Genomic DNA, 17,543 nt, shown 5'->3' with positions numbered 1-17,543 from the left:
GATAGTCCACTCCTTCCCTGAACATTCTAGAAAAAAAATGGAAATGAATGAATGCCCCTACACAAACCTTCCATTCCATAAGATGACAAGTAAACCACCTTGCTTTCTGTCACCTGGCAATCTGTCATGTATATACTCATGTGTCCAACACTTTCCCCTCTACCTGGTCTACATTCAACCTTTCTTTTAGTCTCAACATCAGTCCTGCTTTCTTCATTCCTACCTTTCCTGCTTACTGAAAATATCTTATTTCACTCAATAGCACTCACTGTCTGTAGTAACCCATTTAGCACATAAGTATGATACTGTTCCATATCTTTTACTATCTCTTCCAGTGTGTTATCTAACTTCACGATTGCATGTGTGAGTACGCCTTATTCCCCACACTCCACAAGGGCAGGCACCATGCGTTATGCCTCTTTGCAATCCTCATAACAGATTAATAATAATAAACAAAACGTTCGTTGAGTGTTCACCACGTGCCAGGCTCTGTGCTAAGTGTTTTCTAGCATTATCTCGTTCAATTCAAACAACAAGGTAGGTACTATTACTATCGCTATTTCACAGATGAAGAGATTGAGGTCAGAAAGTTTGTGTAACTGGCCCAAAATAATTTACCTAGTAAGTGGCAGAACTAGGACTCAAACACAGGTCTACGGGACTCAAAGTCCCTGCTAATGTACCTTTCACGGAGTAAGTGTTGAGCCATATGTTTATGAATTAATTAAGATTATGCCTGCCACCAAAGCAATTGGGATGTGTGGCCGGCAGACTAATGGACCCCAAAGATGTCCATGTCTTGAACCTCAGAGTCCATGAATACGTTGCCTTACATGGCAAAGGGGAATTCAGGTGACAAATGGAATTAAATCACTAATCAGGGGACCTTAAAATAGGGAGGCTATCCTGGATTATCTAGGTGGGCCCAAAGCAACCACAAGGGTCCTTAAAAGTGGAAGAGGAAAGCAGGAGAGAGTCAGAAGTGATGCAGTGTTAAGAAGAATTTGACCTGCCATTGCTGGCTTTGGAGATGGATGAAGGGGCCATAAACCAAGGAATATGGGCAGCCTCCAGAAGCTAGAAAAGGCAAGGAAATAGATTCTCCCCTACAGTCACCGGGAAAGGGTGCAAACCCTGCTGAGTCACACTTTCACCCAGGGAGACTTGTGTCAGCTTTCTAACCTACCAAACTATTAGATGATGAATTTGGTTGTTTGAAGCCACCAGATTTGTGGTAATGTGTTACAGAAGCAATATTTAACTCATTCACGGTGTCTAGATTCCCAGCTAACCCCACATTGTCCTGGTGAATGGGCAATGGTCTGGTGAAAGGTAAACAGGCTGCTCTCTGTAGAACCCAAATAACTGCCTTCCTCCTCCATAACAATTCTTCATAGGCAGAAGTTGTACCACTTCCAAAATCACCTGTTTCCTGGCCTTTCCCACCCTGTCTGTGCACTATTCTGAAAACAGCCTTACCAAGAAGGAAGGACATGAAACTCTGAGTGAAAGCCACATGTTAGTGGCAGAATTCTCTCAGGAAGGTTATTATTACAATCAAAACATGTATGGTATCCTTTTAAAATATCATTACCTAGCGCTTTTACTCCCAAGCACTTCCCATATATTATCTCAGACATCTGTGCCAGCCCTTAAGTGGCATAGATGACAGTTTCAAGTGCACACCATGGTTTTTGGATTGCATTTTTTGAGTCATTTCCAAGAATTTTATTCTTAAGAGGCCCAAATAGCACTGTAGAAAAAAATGTATTTTTCAAAATAGCAGGACAACCAACCTTAGTATTTTTTTGTACTGTTTTAAGTAAATGATATGCAGCTAGTAGGTGGCTTTAGTATAGACTCACCGACTCAGGCCCCTTTTCATAGGGCTGCCCTGACCCTATGGCTTCTAACTTTTTTTCTAGGGTCTTTTATCATGTCTGGGCTGTGGACACACCAGGCAAGGTGGTGGGAATGGGGGGCCTACGACACATTTATGGGTTTGTTGCTGGGATAGGATCCACGTTCCTATTCCCCAATCCCTGTTCAGCTGCCTCTGATGGATTTCCCGTAACTACGTGGGCCCTTCCCACCCCCTCTGTCACTTCTCCTGTAAATCTTGTAAAATCTCTTGTAAATCAATAATGGGTCCATTACATCTCAGCTAGGATCGGTTTGATGATGATGTGCCTATAGCTATCCCCCTGTCTTTTCCAGGTACTTCACATACACATTATGATATAACATGCAGTTTAGCACCGTGGGGAGAGCATAGACTTTGGAGCTAGACCACCTCGACCACCTCGTTTCCAGTCCCGGCCCTACCACTCCTCAGCTGTGTGGCCTTGGGTGCATTGGTTAAGGTCTCTAGGACTCACTTTTCCCATCCGTGGAATGGCAATTTTTTTAAAGATTTTATTTATTTATTCGACAGAAAGAGACACAGCGAGAGAGGGAACACAAGCAGGGGGAGTGGGAGAGAGAGAGGCAGGCTCCCCGCGGAGCAGGGAGCCCGATGTGGGGCTCGATCCCAGGACTCTGGGATCATGACCTGAGCCGAAGGCAGACGCTTAACGACTGAGCCACCCAGGCGCCCCTGTGGAATGGCAATTTTAAAAGTACTTCTTTAGGAGGTTGTGAGGACCGTGTGCCTAGAAGAGTCCTGCAACGTAGCGGGTACCACGTGAGAAACGAGCGCAGTTCAGAAAAGTATCAATTTGCCCAAGGTCACATAAATTTACTGAGGGGCAGAGACAGGATTTGGGAGCCAGGTCATTTTGCCTGCAAGGCCAGGTACTTGCCACCCTGCTGCCACTATCTGACTTTTGTCCCTGACTCCTGCTGAACCAGCCGCGCGCACCCTCATGCTGCCCATCCAAAGGTGAAGCAGGCGGTCTCCCGCGCCCGACCTCCACTCCGGGAGCTCCCCCGGCACGCTTAGAGAAAAGCAGCAGTTGGGAAGCTCGCCCTCCCGCCCGCCGCAGGCGTGCCCTGAGGAGAAGCCGGCAGCCCTGCTCCCCGCCGGCCTCCCCGGCCCCGGCAGCGGCGCGCGAGTCTCCCTCCGCGAGCGCACCCGGAAGCCCGCCTGGGAGCCACGCGGGCGGTGCGGGCGCAGAGCGCGCACCGGGGGCTGCCTGCTGCCCGGGTGCTGCCTGGTGGGAATCCCTCCCCGGCTGGGGAGAAAGGCAGTTGTTTTCCTCCTGGTGGAACGTTCCACTTGAAACTGTTCCACAAGGGCTGTTCTCGCCTCCGACTCGGGGAAGAACTGTAATTAACACAGCAACAAACGCCCACGACGCTAACTGGCAAAGGGAGTGTAACACGAGCCGCTTCTCCGACCGAACTGGGCCAATTGCTTTCCCTTCTTGCCTCCCCATTTGGTCTGTTTTGGTTCCGCAATCATCCAACTGTGGCGTTTCTTAAAACATGTCAGTGGCTGGTGTTTGTGTTTGGGGTTGAACAGTTTCACACACGTCGCTGGAGACGGTGCTCAACCAGCGGCTGGGCTGGGTCCCGGCTTTCCGCGGCTTCGGGAGTGTCAGAAAAATGAAGTGACTAGAAGAAGAGGGTGGAGATGAAGAAGGACGCCGGCCTCCTGCGATCGCCTGCAGTCGGGTCGGAAGCCTCCCCCGGACGCGGACAGGTAAAACCGGTCTGCCGGCTTTCCGGGAGGGGCGGCGGGAGATGTCCTACGTGAGTCGCGTGGTTCCCCGGCCGCGGTGCTCCCCTGGCGGCTGCGCTCGGACTCGGGCCGGGGAGTAGGGGAAGGCGAGCGGCTCACACAGCGCTCAGAGGCCCAGCGCGGCGCGACTACTGGCGGGCTAACCTGGGGTGCTGACCGGGGTGGGGGCGCGGCCAGGGCTGGGGGAAGCCCTCGCTCCCTCTTTCTGGCGTCTTCATCAAAGGTTATCAGGGTCTGGTCCCTGATGCGGCCATTGCATAGAACCTTGCATCAGCCAAGTGTGATCCACTGACCAGAAGCCCCGGCATCACGTGGGAGCTTGTTACAAGCAGAAGGTCAGGCCCTGCCCCAGGCCTATTGATTCACAGTCTACTCTTTAACAAGATCCCTCGGTGATTTCTAGGCACACGAAAAGTTTGTGTTACGTATATACTTTTCTCTAAGGTCTTTTCATCTGCGTCCTGTAGTGTCAACGCATCGCCTTCAAAATGTGCGGAAAAGGCATGGCTTTGGAGAAATGGAACCCTGCCCTCAGCTAAACGTCTGCGCCCTGTTTGATGCTTAACAGCAGCTCTCCGCTAATTACTGCCAAGGAGTAAAGAGTGGAGGGAAGGCAGAGCCCGCTCTACAGTCCAACCCAGAAGAGCTCGGAGATTAGGTGGGGAACCAAAACTCAAATAAGAACTAAGTAATTATACGAGATAATAATTCAAGAGGTTACACAAGGCAGAGTAACTCATATGAGCAGCTTAAACAGTATGTGCTACATATTTAGTGAATTCACTGTGCTAATTAGCTACCACCAATTTTGTATGTGTATGTTCTCTCTATATACAGATTCATACATGTAAACAAATATATGTATATGTGTATATTATATATAGAGAGAGAGAGACAGAGTATGTATTCTAACATGGTGCCTCACACAGAGCAGGTGATCAATATTTACCACGTCAATAGCTGGACCCTATTACAACATATTCTCCTGGAAAAAGAAGAATTTTTTGTTTTAAACCAAACCAACGTGGATCTGTTCCAAAATAAAATGTATTACCAGTAACCAACAGTCCATTTAATCTATTTTTTAAAACATTAACTAGATACATACCTGGCAGAGATACATGGCCCCTATTTAGTAGGAGCCCAGAAGGGCCCAGCATGGCTTCTTCAAAAATCCTGCTAAGTCTTTTATGTCAGAATAACCCAGCATACCTTCTACATGTCCATTCAGGCCTCCCAGACCACAGTATCCTCATAGATTGTTGATTAACTTTTTTTCAGAGCCATTTCAGTCTTACGAGTTATTGATCTGCAAGCCAAATATTTTCAAAGTGAGGCTTCACTGAATGGCCTGGAAGAGCTCCAGTTTATTCTGTCAAGTACTCAAAGTTTCCTAACTAGGCACTTAATTGTGTGAGTTGTGCTTAGTGAATACCAGTGAGAAGCAGGGGTGGAGCATCCCTCATGTCTTGGTGGTTAGAAAGATCTTTACAGTTTTTTAAAATTCGTTTATTCTTTTTTTCCTGCAATGTTTTGTTGGTATTAGCCCACCAAGACATGAGGGATGCTCCACCCCTGCTTCTCACTGGTATTCACTAGGCACAGCTCACATGATTAAGTGCCTAGTTAGGGAATTTTGAGTACTTGACAGAATAAACTGGAGCTCTTCCAGGCCATTCAGTGGGATCTCCTTGAGATATAGGTAAAGAAGGGAAAGGATGCTTTTGTCTAGCACAATTAGGACAGCAATTGGAAAAAAAAAACCCTCTTTAATATTTGCACCCCAACCAAATTAAGGTTTTCAGTTTTACAAGTTACACTTGATTTATGATGAAAGTGTATCAGAGCCTATCTGGATATACTACCTAACAAATACTGTTGAGTAAAGATGAATTGTCAAATGCTAATGAATGAACATTGATTATGAAGCAGTTGATATCTACGGTGTCTACATTCGGAAAGCTTTCTTTGCCTCCACCATTACATTAAAACAAAACCAAAAATTCTTCCCAAAACTTCCAGGATAGCTGAGCAGCAAATGCCCGAACTGAAAGAGAGTAATCCATCTTCAATGGCCAGCAGCATGACTACTTGTCCAGTACCAGTACCATTTATTTGAAAATATTGGGAATCTTGATAGTGGAAGAATTCAAAATGTGCTTCAAATGGGAACTCTGAAAAGTGAGATTTGAAGGGAATGCCTCAGGGAATATTGTTGGTAAACTTTGCAAATAGCATTATTGGTTTGTAAAAGTTAACATATTATCATGGTTTTGGTAGAGCTAAGCACCTGTACTCAGGAAAAAAGAAAAAAAAAGCTTTCATCATCAGTGATGTTGAGAACCAAAAAAATCAGTAATTAGATTTAGAGAAAAGCCAGTGGGAGTTAAAACCATAGTGCTGCAATCAACTAATTCAGAGCCCATTACAATTCTGTCATAGGAGAGGCACCAGTTGCTCTTTTGCTGACACCAACCGAAGGAATAAAAAACAAACACAAATGACTATTTTTTTTAAAGATTTTATTTATTTATTTGAGAGAGAGAATGAGAAAGAGAGAGAGCACATGAGAGGGGGGGAGAGTCAGAGGGAGAAGCAGGCTCCCCACTGAGCAGGGAGCCTGATAGGGGATTCAATCCCGGGACTCCAGGATTAACTATATACAAACCTGGCAGAGATACATGGCCCCTATTTAGTAGGAGCCCAGAAGGGCCCAGCATGGCTTCTTCAAAAATCCTGCTAAGTCTTTTATGTCAGAATAACCCAGCATACCTTCTACATGTCCATGAGCCGAAGGCAGTCGCTTAACCAACTGAGCCATCCAGGCGCCCCATAAATGACTATTGATAATAATAAAAAAGTCCATTGTTCCTCCCTACTGGCTTTTATGATAATCATTTTCCAAATATGCCAGGAAGAGGATTTTTAATGCTATATTAAAAGGAAATATTCTGTAGGAAATGTGTATGAAAAATATCTGTGAGAACATTCACTAAAGAGCATAGAGATTAATAAAGGAATTTTTTATCCCAAGCAGCATTTAATTTTTGTAACCAGAAAAAGTAAAACTACATCTTTAAAAGTAAAAACATCTAAATATTTATTCCAGGGGAAGTATAAGGAACCCAATGCACATATTTAGAGACTACAGTCCTATTATTGTTATAGATGGATGTTTGTCATTCCTCTTGGCCACCCAGCATCTGAACCTCTTCCCAGTGTTTGCAGAACACTCCTACTGAGTCCCCTCTGCACTCCTGAGGCAGAGCTCCTTCCCCACTGTAGAAGTTGGAAATGCCAAGCCCAGGATCGCTCACCCTTCCCGTGGCTCCATTCATTAGATTCATCCCCCTCAGAGTTTAATTAAAAGAGGAAGGGCTGGGGCGCCTGGGGGGCTCTTGTCATTAAGCGTCGGCCTTCTGCTCAGGTCATGATCCCGGGGTCCTGGGATCGAGCCCCACATCGGGCTCCCTGCTCCGCGGGAAGCCTGCTTCTCCCTCTCGCTCTGCCGGTCCCCCTGCTTGTGCTCTTTCTGTCAGATGAATGAATAAAATCTTAAAAAAAAAAAAAAAGAGGAAGGGCTGCCCAAAACTACTGTGGAGACGGGTGTTGGTGCTGGCAGCAGCAACATCTGCTTTTCAGAGGCAGCAAGGACAATTATGGTGGCGGCACCAGTGTCAGGGATCTGAACTGTACAAGCTGTAGGATTTGGTTTCCAGAGAAGGCACTTCTGCAACATGATTTGGGCATCGTTTGGGGCCTGTAGCTTCCCCACAGAGTCTGTGAGCTGCCCAATATCTTTTACATGAATGCTTCAGCTTCCGAAATCATCTGGGTTCTTTGACTGACACAATTATCAATCACAATATATTGGAAAATGGCAAAACAATTGGAGCAATTGTATCCACTAGAAAGAAGTGAAAATGAAATTTTATCAAATCCCCTTCGGGATAAGGATATTCTAAAGGCAGTTCTTTTTGCCACCAAGAAAACTAAGAGAATGACGGGGCCCCTGGGTGGCTCAGTCGTTAAGCATCTGCCTTCAGCTCAGGTCATGATCCCAGGGTCCTGGGATCGAGCCCTGCATTCGGCTCCCTGCTCAGCGGGAGGCCTGCTTCTCCCTCTCCCACTCCCCCTGCTTGTGTTCCCTCTCTCGCTGTGTCTTCCCTCTCTCGCTGTGTCTCTCTCTGACAAATAAAATCTTAAAAAAAAAAAAAGAAAACTAACAGAATGAAACAGATACCTACATACAAATTTAAGTATGGAAAATAGAAGTGACAACTTTTATTTTTAAGCAAATCCTAATTCTTAATAAATTTTTTGAATAGTCATTTTTCCCCCCAAATCTTCTTAATTCTTTTGGAATTGGTGGGAAAAATGGCCAGAGAAATAGAGGAGTTAGAGAATTGTAAATCCATCACTAAGCACAATATTTCAAGGAGACCATGAAAGACAGGCTTGAATGAGAACATCTAGGAAGCTGTGAGTGACATCACAAAATAAGCAAAGGTCAGTTTGGTTGAATGACCTTGGGCATTTTACAAAATGAAATCCATTTGATCTCTCCAAGAAAAATTATCAAAATTCTGTCTGGAAACATTTAAAAACCAGCCAAACATGACACACACTATCCAGAAAATTATGGTACAAAATAATAGTTAACACAAAAATAGCAACAGGAGAAACACCTTTCATTAGAGGATCAAGGGTCAAGCAAACATTCCCTAATTAATCCTTTCAACTGCATCAGGAAGTCAGTATTTAGCATTTTCATAGATAGCACTGGATGTTTTCAAAGTGTTTTACCAACAGTAATTAGTTGTTCTCATCAACCTTTTGAAGTAGGTCAATATCATTATCTCCATTTTAAGAAGAGCCAGGCACTGAATAAATATGTACAGAGACCACTAACATAATCCTCACTGATCAATTCCCATTTTTCTACCACTCCCACCTTTAACATAGGTAAAAGTATCTTCTTAAAATTGCCTTATTTTGATTCCCATCAAAAACCCAATGAAGTGGGCAGCGTTGCCTCCATTCTGCGAATGAAAAAACTGAGGTTCACACACATACATACACATTCCTCACATCAGAGAGGTGGCTGCCTATTTATGTCTGCCTGTAAGTCCTAACTCAACCGCGACCCCAGAGTCCAAGAGGACTGAAGTTGCCCAGACAACCTCCAACTTCTGAGACAATTTCCTTTCGAAAGGGAAAGAAGTTCCCAAGCATCAGTGTCACATAGGATCATGGGTTTTGCAAGATCTCTTCTCACCATGAACAATTTTGAGCTTATTTTATTAATAGCAGATCTATGGACCACCAATCCCCTCAGGCAACTACACAGACCATTTTGAACAGTAAAATGGCACTTGTTATATATGAAAAACAAAACCAAACTACCAGATTCCCTCATGGCTTTTGGAAAATCAGTCTTGTTGAGAATAGTATGAACAGATTGTCTTTAAGAAGAGTAACTCAAAGCCGGGCAATGAGATTTAAGAAAAGAGTTTTGACCAAAACACAATCAACTTAAACCTATTTACAAAGGTTTTCGTCAAATACGGTGTTTCTTTGCAGAAAATACAAAAATTAACCATACAAGTATGTCTTTTTTTTTAATTGTCTGTAATGATACTGGACTTCACATTTTCCTTTTATGAGAAGAAATGGCAGCTGTGTACTTTATTTGTAATTTAGTAGAACTGTTTGTTAAATGTTAGCAATTATAGCAAAATATGAATAATAAAAAAGTTGTCAGAATCTAACCTCCTTTTTTTCCCCACTGCATGAATCTTGACTATATCAAAGCAAAATAAATTGGAATTACTAACATGCTATTTTCCATTCATCTAACTGACAATTAAGCTAAGTGAAGCAAAATTGGCCTTGAAGTATATAGAATTATTCCACATTAAACAGAAAAGAGCTAGAGCCAGTCAGTGTATCTTCAGTCACTACTCAGCAAATGATGTTTTGTTATTTTGGAAAAGCTACTTTAGGAAACTTAAGTTTTAATATACACCATTTTTTAAAACTGTCCTTTCATTATCAGCACATTATAGTAATTCTAGTTGAATGTTTATTTTCTTTAGTTATATCTTACTGAATGCTTCATCTAAGGAAAGTACCAGTTGGAGAAGCCAAGCCTGAGCTATGACAGAATTCTACAAATAGAAAATGACTTAAAAGTTTACACTGGAGAAATTCCAAAAGAAAGGACAGGCCAAAATCCAACAAATCAACACGAGGAATTTCCCTTTAATACCTTCCATGAGTTCTTGTTATTTAGCGTCACTTAGGAATTGAAGCCAAAGTCCTTCCATGATCCCTTGTTTAATGATTTCTTTTCCTAATTCAAGTACTCCAACTTTGAGCAGAGGTATAACTGGAAATTTCTCCCTTCGAGGGAGTTCTGAGAGCAATGCCACTCCGTCTTCATCAGCATCAGATTTCCTTCTGTGGGCAGCTCGGTATATTGAGCACCATTTGGGAACACCATGAAGAAGCTTGGAAAGGGGCACAACCCCCACGAATGGTGAGCAGTAGAAAGCAACAAGAGTGAGGGGCCGTGACAGAGCCGAAGCTGGATCTGCAGCATGTGAGGCCAGTTAATCAGACCCTTAACCTTGCCTTTCTTCTCCATAAACTGCCTACACTCGGCAGACCATCTTCACAGGGCACTCTCCCTGTGTCCCTGTGTCTTCACAGACACCGGTCATATAGACTTAAGGGCCCACCATACTCCAGTATGACCTCATCTTAACTAATTACATCTGCAAAGACCCTATCTCCAAATAAGTCCACATTCTGAGACCCTGGGGGTTAGGACTCCAACATTTCTCTCTTGGGAGGACACAATTCAACTTCTCACACCTCTTAAGGGAATGAGGGTGCAGAATAGGGCAGGGAACAAGTTTGGCAAAGGTATAGGTTCAGCTCAATTCCAGCCCCAGCCTGATCCCACAAGAAGTTCTGAAGGCTGAGTGGCATCACTGAAGTTGTCCCCTATCAAGGGAAGGGGCTAGCAGCCTTTTGTTCTTCCTGAATCACTCAGCCCTTGTCTGCAGATAACCCCTGAAAGGAAGACATATCATCTTGGGCATTTCTGATCTGGGTTTCCACTCACTCTAAGGCAGTGGTTGACCAACATTAGTGTGCCTCAGAAACAGACGGTTGGACCCCAGTCCCAAGTTTCTCACTCAATAGGCCAGGGGTGGGGCCTGAGAATTTGCATTTTTAACAAATGACCAGATGATGGTGATGCTGCCAGTCCAGGGACCACACTTTGAGACCAACTGACATAGGGCAGTTCTCAGAAGGAAACAGCTTTTTAAAAAAATTTTTATTTTTTATTTTTAAATTCCAGTATAATTAACATGCAGTGTTATATTAGTTTCAATTGTACAATATAGTGACTCAACAATTCTTTACATTACTCAGGGCTCATCAAGACAAGTGTCCTTTTTTTTTTTTAAAGATCTTTATAATCTCCACACCCAACATGGGGCTTGAACTCTTAACCTCGAGATCAGGAGTCACATGCGCCACCAACTGAGCCAGCCAGGTGCCCCAAGACAAGTGTACTCTTAATCCCCTTCACCTATTTCACCCAACTCCTCCCCTCTGGTAACCACCAGTTTATTGAGAGTCTGGGTTTTTTGTGTGTTTGTTTTTTTTTCTTTTTTCATTCACTTTATTTCTTAAATTCCACATATGAATGAGATCATATGGTATCTGTCTTTTTCCCACTGACTTATTTCACTCTAGATCCATCCATGTTGTTAAAGATAGCAAGATTTCATTCTTTTTATATTCTATTTTTTATATACACCACATCTTCTTCATCCATTCATCTATTGATGGACACTTGGGTTGCTTCCATAATTTGGCTATTGTAAATAATGTTGCAATAAACATAGGGGTGCATATATCTTTTCGAATTAGTGTTTTTGTATTCTTTATGTAAATGTCCAGTAGTGAAATTACTGAATCATATGGTCATTCTATTTCTAATTTTTTGAGGAACCTCCATACTGTTTTCCACAGTGGCTGCACCAGTTTATATTCCCACCAATAGTGCAGGAGTGTTCCTTTTTCTCCACATCCTCAACAACACTTGTTGTTTCTAATGGTTTTTTATTTGACACAGTGATAGAGGGCACAAGGAGAGGTAGGGGGAGAGAGAGAGAGAGAGAGAGAGAGAGAGAAGCAGGCTCCCTGCTGAGTAGGAAGGTCGGCGGGGGCTCAATCCCAGGACCCTGGGATCATGACCTGAGCCGAAGGCAGACACTAAATGTGTCCCAGTATCTTATGTTTTGATTTTAGTCTTCCTGACAGGAGTGAGGTGATAACTTGTTGTGGTTTGATTTGCAATTCCCTGATGATAAGTGAAGTTGAGCAAATTTTCATGTGTTTGTTGGCCACCTGTATGTCTTCTTTGGAGAAATGTCTGTTTGTGTCTTCTACCCATTGTTTAATTAGATTATTTGTTTTTTTGTTTAAAGAATTATTTATTTATTTTAGAGAGAGAGCACGTGGCGGGGGGGGGGGGGGGGGGGGGGGGGGGGGGGGGGGAAAGTCTCAAGCAGACCCTGGGCTAAGTGCGGAGCCCACCACAGGGCTCGATCTCATGACCTTGAAATCATGACCTGAGCCGAAACCAAGAGTTGGACACCCAACTGACTGCACCACCCAGGTGCCCCTATTTTTTTGTTTTGAGTTATATAAGTTCTTTATGCATTTTGGATACTGACCTTATCAGATATATCATTTGCAAATATCTTCTCCCATTCGGTAGGTCACCTTTTTGATTTGCTGATTTTCTTCCTTTGCTATGCAGAAGCTTTGTATTTTGGTGTAGTCCTAATAGGTTATTTTTTGCTTTTGTTTCCCTTGCCTCAGGAGACATGTCTAGAGAGAGGTTCCTACGGAGAAGGAACAGCTTTGAGTAGTCAGTAGCCCCCACTTAGAGCAGCCAGCAGATGGGATGAGTACCTAGAGGAAGGGGAATCTGGTTAGAACAGCAACAGTGTAAGAACTGCATCGTCCTTCTTGACAAACCTAAGGTATATGGAGAGCGGGAAAATAAACCCAAAAGGGATGCAGGAGAATCAGTGTCCTTAAGAGAGAACCAGATTTTTGCTATAGCGAAGAAAAGGAGAAACATCTCAGAAAGAGAAAATACCGCCATGGACTGCCAAGTTGTCCGGATAAAAAGCCAGAAAAAGAAGTCTCTACTTTTTAAACAATCAGTGAGACAAGTGGGGTGCACAGTAATGAAGCAGGTGATTTTAAAGCTACAGAATCATTCTTGGATCTCCCCTGCGTGCCCTGTGACCAAATTGGCTGCCACCAATTCACTCCTTTTTTCACTCTCTCTGAATCATTGGGTGGCCGTCAACTATGCAGCAACAGCACTTAGTCATTCAGGAGACCTGAAGAATCCCATCAAGTGTCCTGCAGTCTGGCTATTTAACTGGTAGAGACAAAGCTTTATGGCAGCTTTAAGCTGCAGCTGAAGCTTACATACGGCTCTTCTAGTAAGAGAATTATTGAAGATTGTATAAAATTGCAGCAATTTCACCGAACCCAAGAAAATGTTCTGTGGTTAAGAAGGGAAAAGGATTTATTTCAAATGCATTATATGAAAGACAAATTAAAATAGGCAATTTTTTTAAATGGACTAAAACTAAGTAAAGGGAGCACAGAACGGATTAGCTTTGATATCCACATGGCTGTGGATATGTGGAAAAAGAATTTGGGAATAATGTGTGTATTAATTTAGCAGTATCAGCCTGAATTATGAAAATAAATGTTTGGAAAATAGCAGAATATCTTCAAGTTAATAGCAAAGAAGGGAAAAGTTTTCTAAGAACATCTTTGCCTTTCAAACTGAATGGAGAGTGGATGAGAAAGTCCACATAAAACAAGAGGGGAGCTTCCTTCTGGAGTAGCCTATTTTTAAAGGGTCCACAGGTTCTGAAATTGAGAATCACATCTTTATTAGGCAGCTCCCCAAGGAAGCCTTATGGGACAAAAAGTTGGAATTTTCTAATGTCTTTAATTTTGTATTGGAAGGTTATTTAAACAAACAAACAAACAAACAAATAATAAATAAGAAAAAATCCACTTTAGTCAAGTTATTAGCCTCTCTGCACCTCAGCTTATGGCTTGAAATGAGTTAATTTAAGCAATTAGAAAAGAATCTGGCAGGTAGGGAATCTTTATACTGGCTAGCTCTTATTATTTATCTTAAACAAATTCAACCTTGGTAGAGAAAGAAGGAGCAATTTGAATCACATGAGCGATGTCGTCCATTGTTCCATTCAAAGAACCATGATTGAGAGTGAGATGGGAGAGATGCATCTGCCATCTTGGTTGCCAGGTACTTTTGTGAGGAGTCTAAAGTTGAAAGATAAATATTTTCCCCAGATCGTAGCCTCTAAACACAAGCCAACTACTTCATATGGCACCTCAAGTCGAGAAGAACCCTCTGTTCCAGTGCATGCTGGGGACAAAACTTGCTATATTGTTCTCCAGTGTGCTATGTTCTTAAGTGATCTGCAGGGATCAACAATCTATCTGTATATGATTTTCGCCTTAGATTCGGATATCTAAGATATCACTCCACTACATATCTGTACTCATGTCCTTTTGCTGCTGGAACAAATTGCCACAAACTTGATGGCTTAAAACAACAGAAATGTATCCTCTCACAGTTCTGGAAGCCAGAAGTCCAAAATCAGCTTCCCTGGGCCAAAACCAAGGTGTCAGCAGGCCCCTACTCCCTCCAGCGGCTCTAAGGGAGAATTCAGTACTTGCCTCTTCCGGTTCCTGGTGGCTGCTCACATTCCTTGGCTTATGACTGCATCAGTACAACCTCGGCCTCCATGGCCAAATCTTCCCCTGCCTCCCTTTTATAAGAATACTTGCAGTTGCATTTAGGCCCTCCGCCTTGATAATCAAGGGTATCCTCCCCATCTCAAGACCTTTAAGTTAATCACATCTGCAAGTCTCTTTTGCCATATAAAGTAACACTCAAGGATTTCAGGAATTAGGATATGAACATATTTGGGACCATTATTCAACCTACCAAAATACCCATTTCCATTTAAACTTTCTATATGTGTGTGTGTGTGTGTGTGTGTGTGTGTGTGTGTGTGTGTGTGTGAGAGAGAGAGAGAGAGAGAGAGAGAGAGAGGAGAGAGAGACATGGCTGAAACTAAAATTGTGATTTGATTTGATCTGAGTACCACAGGGCCAACCCAGCTTTGTTCATAGGTACAAACTGATCTCCAGGGAAATTGGTTGCTGCTCAACAGGCTTTATAATCTGCTTTGAACACACCAGGTGGATCTTCAATTACAATATTTCCCAAGCTTTAGCTTAACAAAGCAAGTTCCAGCTCCCCATCCTCTCCATGTGTTGTTTTCAGTAAATACACATTTGGTCTTGTGTGAATAAAGAAGATTTCTCAAGCCCTGTTTCAGGATCCATATATCCTCTCCCATTTTCTGATTCTACACCCTCACCCCACCCTTGCCGGTTTTTCAAATGCTTTAAGGAACAAAAAGTTTTGCTGACACGTGAAATCCAATTTTGTAAATTCTCTAATGAGATTAAACCTAGCCAGTAGAAGCCAGAAACTGCCTTTCATCAGAAGACAAAGGTTGAATGTCTTCAAGCATATTGTCAAATTTTTCTGAAAAAGAAAATAGAAAGGTGGGAAACTAATTCTCATGCCCATAATAATTAACCCATTTGTTTTACTCCTCTCTCAATTAAAAGGAACAGATGTTTAAGAATTTGTGCTAAATAAATAAAATAATAATAATAGTACATTTTGGAGAATTATATCCAGAACTTATGCATGGAAAAGTTCAGAAGGTGCTAACATTTTCCTATTAATACAAGGCAGGGGTAACAGTTGGAGATAGTTCAAGAGACTACAGGTTATATCCCCATTTTCTGTCACTGGGATGAACAATAATGTGAAAGACTGCAGATCTTGCAACACTTCTGACTTGTAGTCACTTAAATTCAGAATTTGTTGTTTTGGAAGCAGCTAGATCAAGGTCAAGATTGCATGAGGAAACTGAGTGGAAGAAAAGAAATGGTTGAACATGGGAGCTCAAGGTATTCTTAGGAAACACACCACAATCACCCCAATAGTCAATATAAACAGAAAACAGAAAGCTTCAAATAATATAGATAGATTATTCATGGATTTATCTAACCTACGTGTACGCTTGGGAATATAACCATACTCCTTTTGCTGACAACCCTAACCTCCCTACCTTGAGGCACATTAATATTAAACACCCCTCACCCAGGAGAGCCCACTCCTTTTTTTGTCTCCATTGGCTAAAACCTACCCATAGTTCTAACTCTACTTCTTGTTTAAAGTCTTCCTAAATCATCCAGCTCATTTCGATTAATACACACAACATAAACACACACACCCATCATTACACTTGCTAGAATTCTATCAATTGTTTTTATATGTATCATAGACTCCTTTGCATTATTTAATTACAAGGATCACTAAATAGGTGATGAAGAAAAGGAAGTAACTTTTTGCCACCATCTCAGGGATGAAATCTCATTCCTAGGCCAGTTGACTGAGAGCAGTTTCTTTTTCCAGAAACTGCTGTAAGGAGGGGATGGATAGAGAAAGTACATGAATCCTGGCTGAAACTTGAGTCTATTCAAACCTTGACATTAAGTATGGGAACTGGAAAACTGCCAAGTCAAAGCATCTCACAGTTTGGTGTTATACAAGAAGTAAGGAGTTGCACACACTTTTCTTTGCTACGGAAAAAAATACCTGGATGGTATATTTACAAATGTAAAGACCACAAAAAAAAAAAAAAAAGTTTGATACTGGCTCCAAGTGGTTAGGGCCTCAAGCTACAGTGGATGATAATATCTGTGTGGTCAGCAGTTACAGCTCAGTAGAATGATGTTCCATTGAGAGAAGATTTTCTTTCCAAGTGTGCATTTGAAATGGATCCATTGCTGGAAAACTGTGGCTCACTGTCTTGGGAGGATGTGAGCGTGTGTTAGAAAGATGCCATCAGGAGCTCAGAAACTAAGTGTTAGAAGCTAAAGCAGCTCTTTGCAGAAGAGAAGTTCTGAGACTCTGGATCTGGATTGAGCCGCTTTGAAGCCTAGTTCTCTTTACTGTCATTAGCACTGCTCTGGCCCATCAGGAAAGATGGCTTTGGGGAGACAGTATCCCTGGAAAATACTGCTAGATAACTACACAACAGAAGCACCCTCCCTTCTTCACTGCCAACAGAACCTTGAACTAATTTGGGGTATCAGTGGGTGGAACCCAAGGAGATAAATCCTAATTGACTAAGCCAGTTGTATTTCTCCTGTTGCCCTTTCCCAGGTGATCACTTTCTCAGACTCCTTTGAAGGTAGGGCAGTTCCTGAGACCTCGTTCTGACCAATGAGATGTAACAGGGAATCTTCTGGGTGTGTGTGGTTGGGGGGTGGGGGGGGTGACATCTGCTGCTTCTGGAAAGGGTTCTCTTGTTTGAATAAAAGGAAAGTAAGCTCCAGCTTTAGACCATGATGTCTAGAATTGTGAAAGCCCCCTTGTAGCCATTAAGTGACTTATCCAAGGCAAGAAGTCAACATGCTGATGATGACACAGGAGAAAGATGCAAAAAGCCTGAGTTACAGGTAACTGTTGAGTCAATTTCAAACCTAGAATTGCTTTCCTCCAGACTTTCCGTTATGTGAAAAAATTAAATGTCTGTATTACTAAAGATATAGTGGGTAAAGATAAAGGAGAGTATTCCGTTCCTTGCAGCCAAATGTATCTTAAATAATAGAGCACTTCAGT

At 42.6% G+C, this 17,543-nt stretch overlaps 1 long non-coding RNA gene across 1 annotated transcript; it reads left to right on the top strand.

The window, feature by feature from the left end:
- Nucleotides 1-2,434: 2,434 nt before the first annotated feature.
- LOC112819769 (uncharacterized) lies at nt 2,435-4,742 on the top strand. The gene is made up of 2 exons (XR_003206964.2): nt 2,435-3,643; nt 4,150-4,742. It is a non-coding gene; the product is annotated as an uncharacterized lncRNA (long non-coding RNA).
- The last annotated feature ends 12,801 nt before the right edge of the window (nt 4,743-17,543 follow it).

This window comes from Callorhinus ursinus, unplaced genomic scaffold, assembly GCF_003265705.2.
Source record: "Callorhinus ursinus isolate GAN/ISIS: 27379988/994484 unplaced genomic scaffold, GSC_fseal_2.0 scaffold3, whole genome shotgun sequence".
Classification (NCBI taxonomy): Eukaryota; Metazoa; Chordata; class Mammalia; order Carnivora; family Otariidae; genus Callorhinus; species Callorhinus ursinus.
The sequence above is the reverse complement of the archived record's forward strand: the minus strand, read 5'-3'. Positions and strand labels throughout refer to the sequence as shown.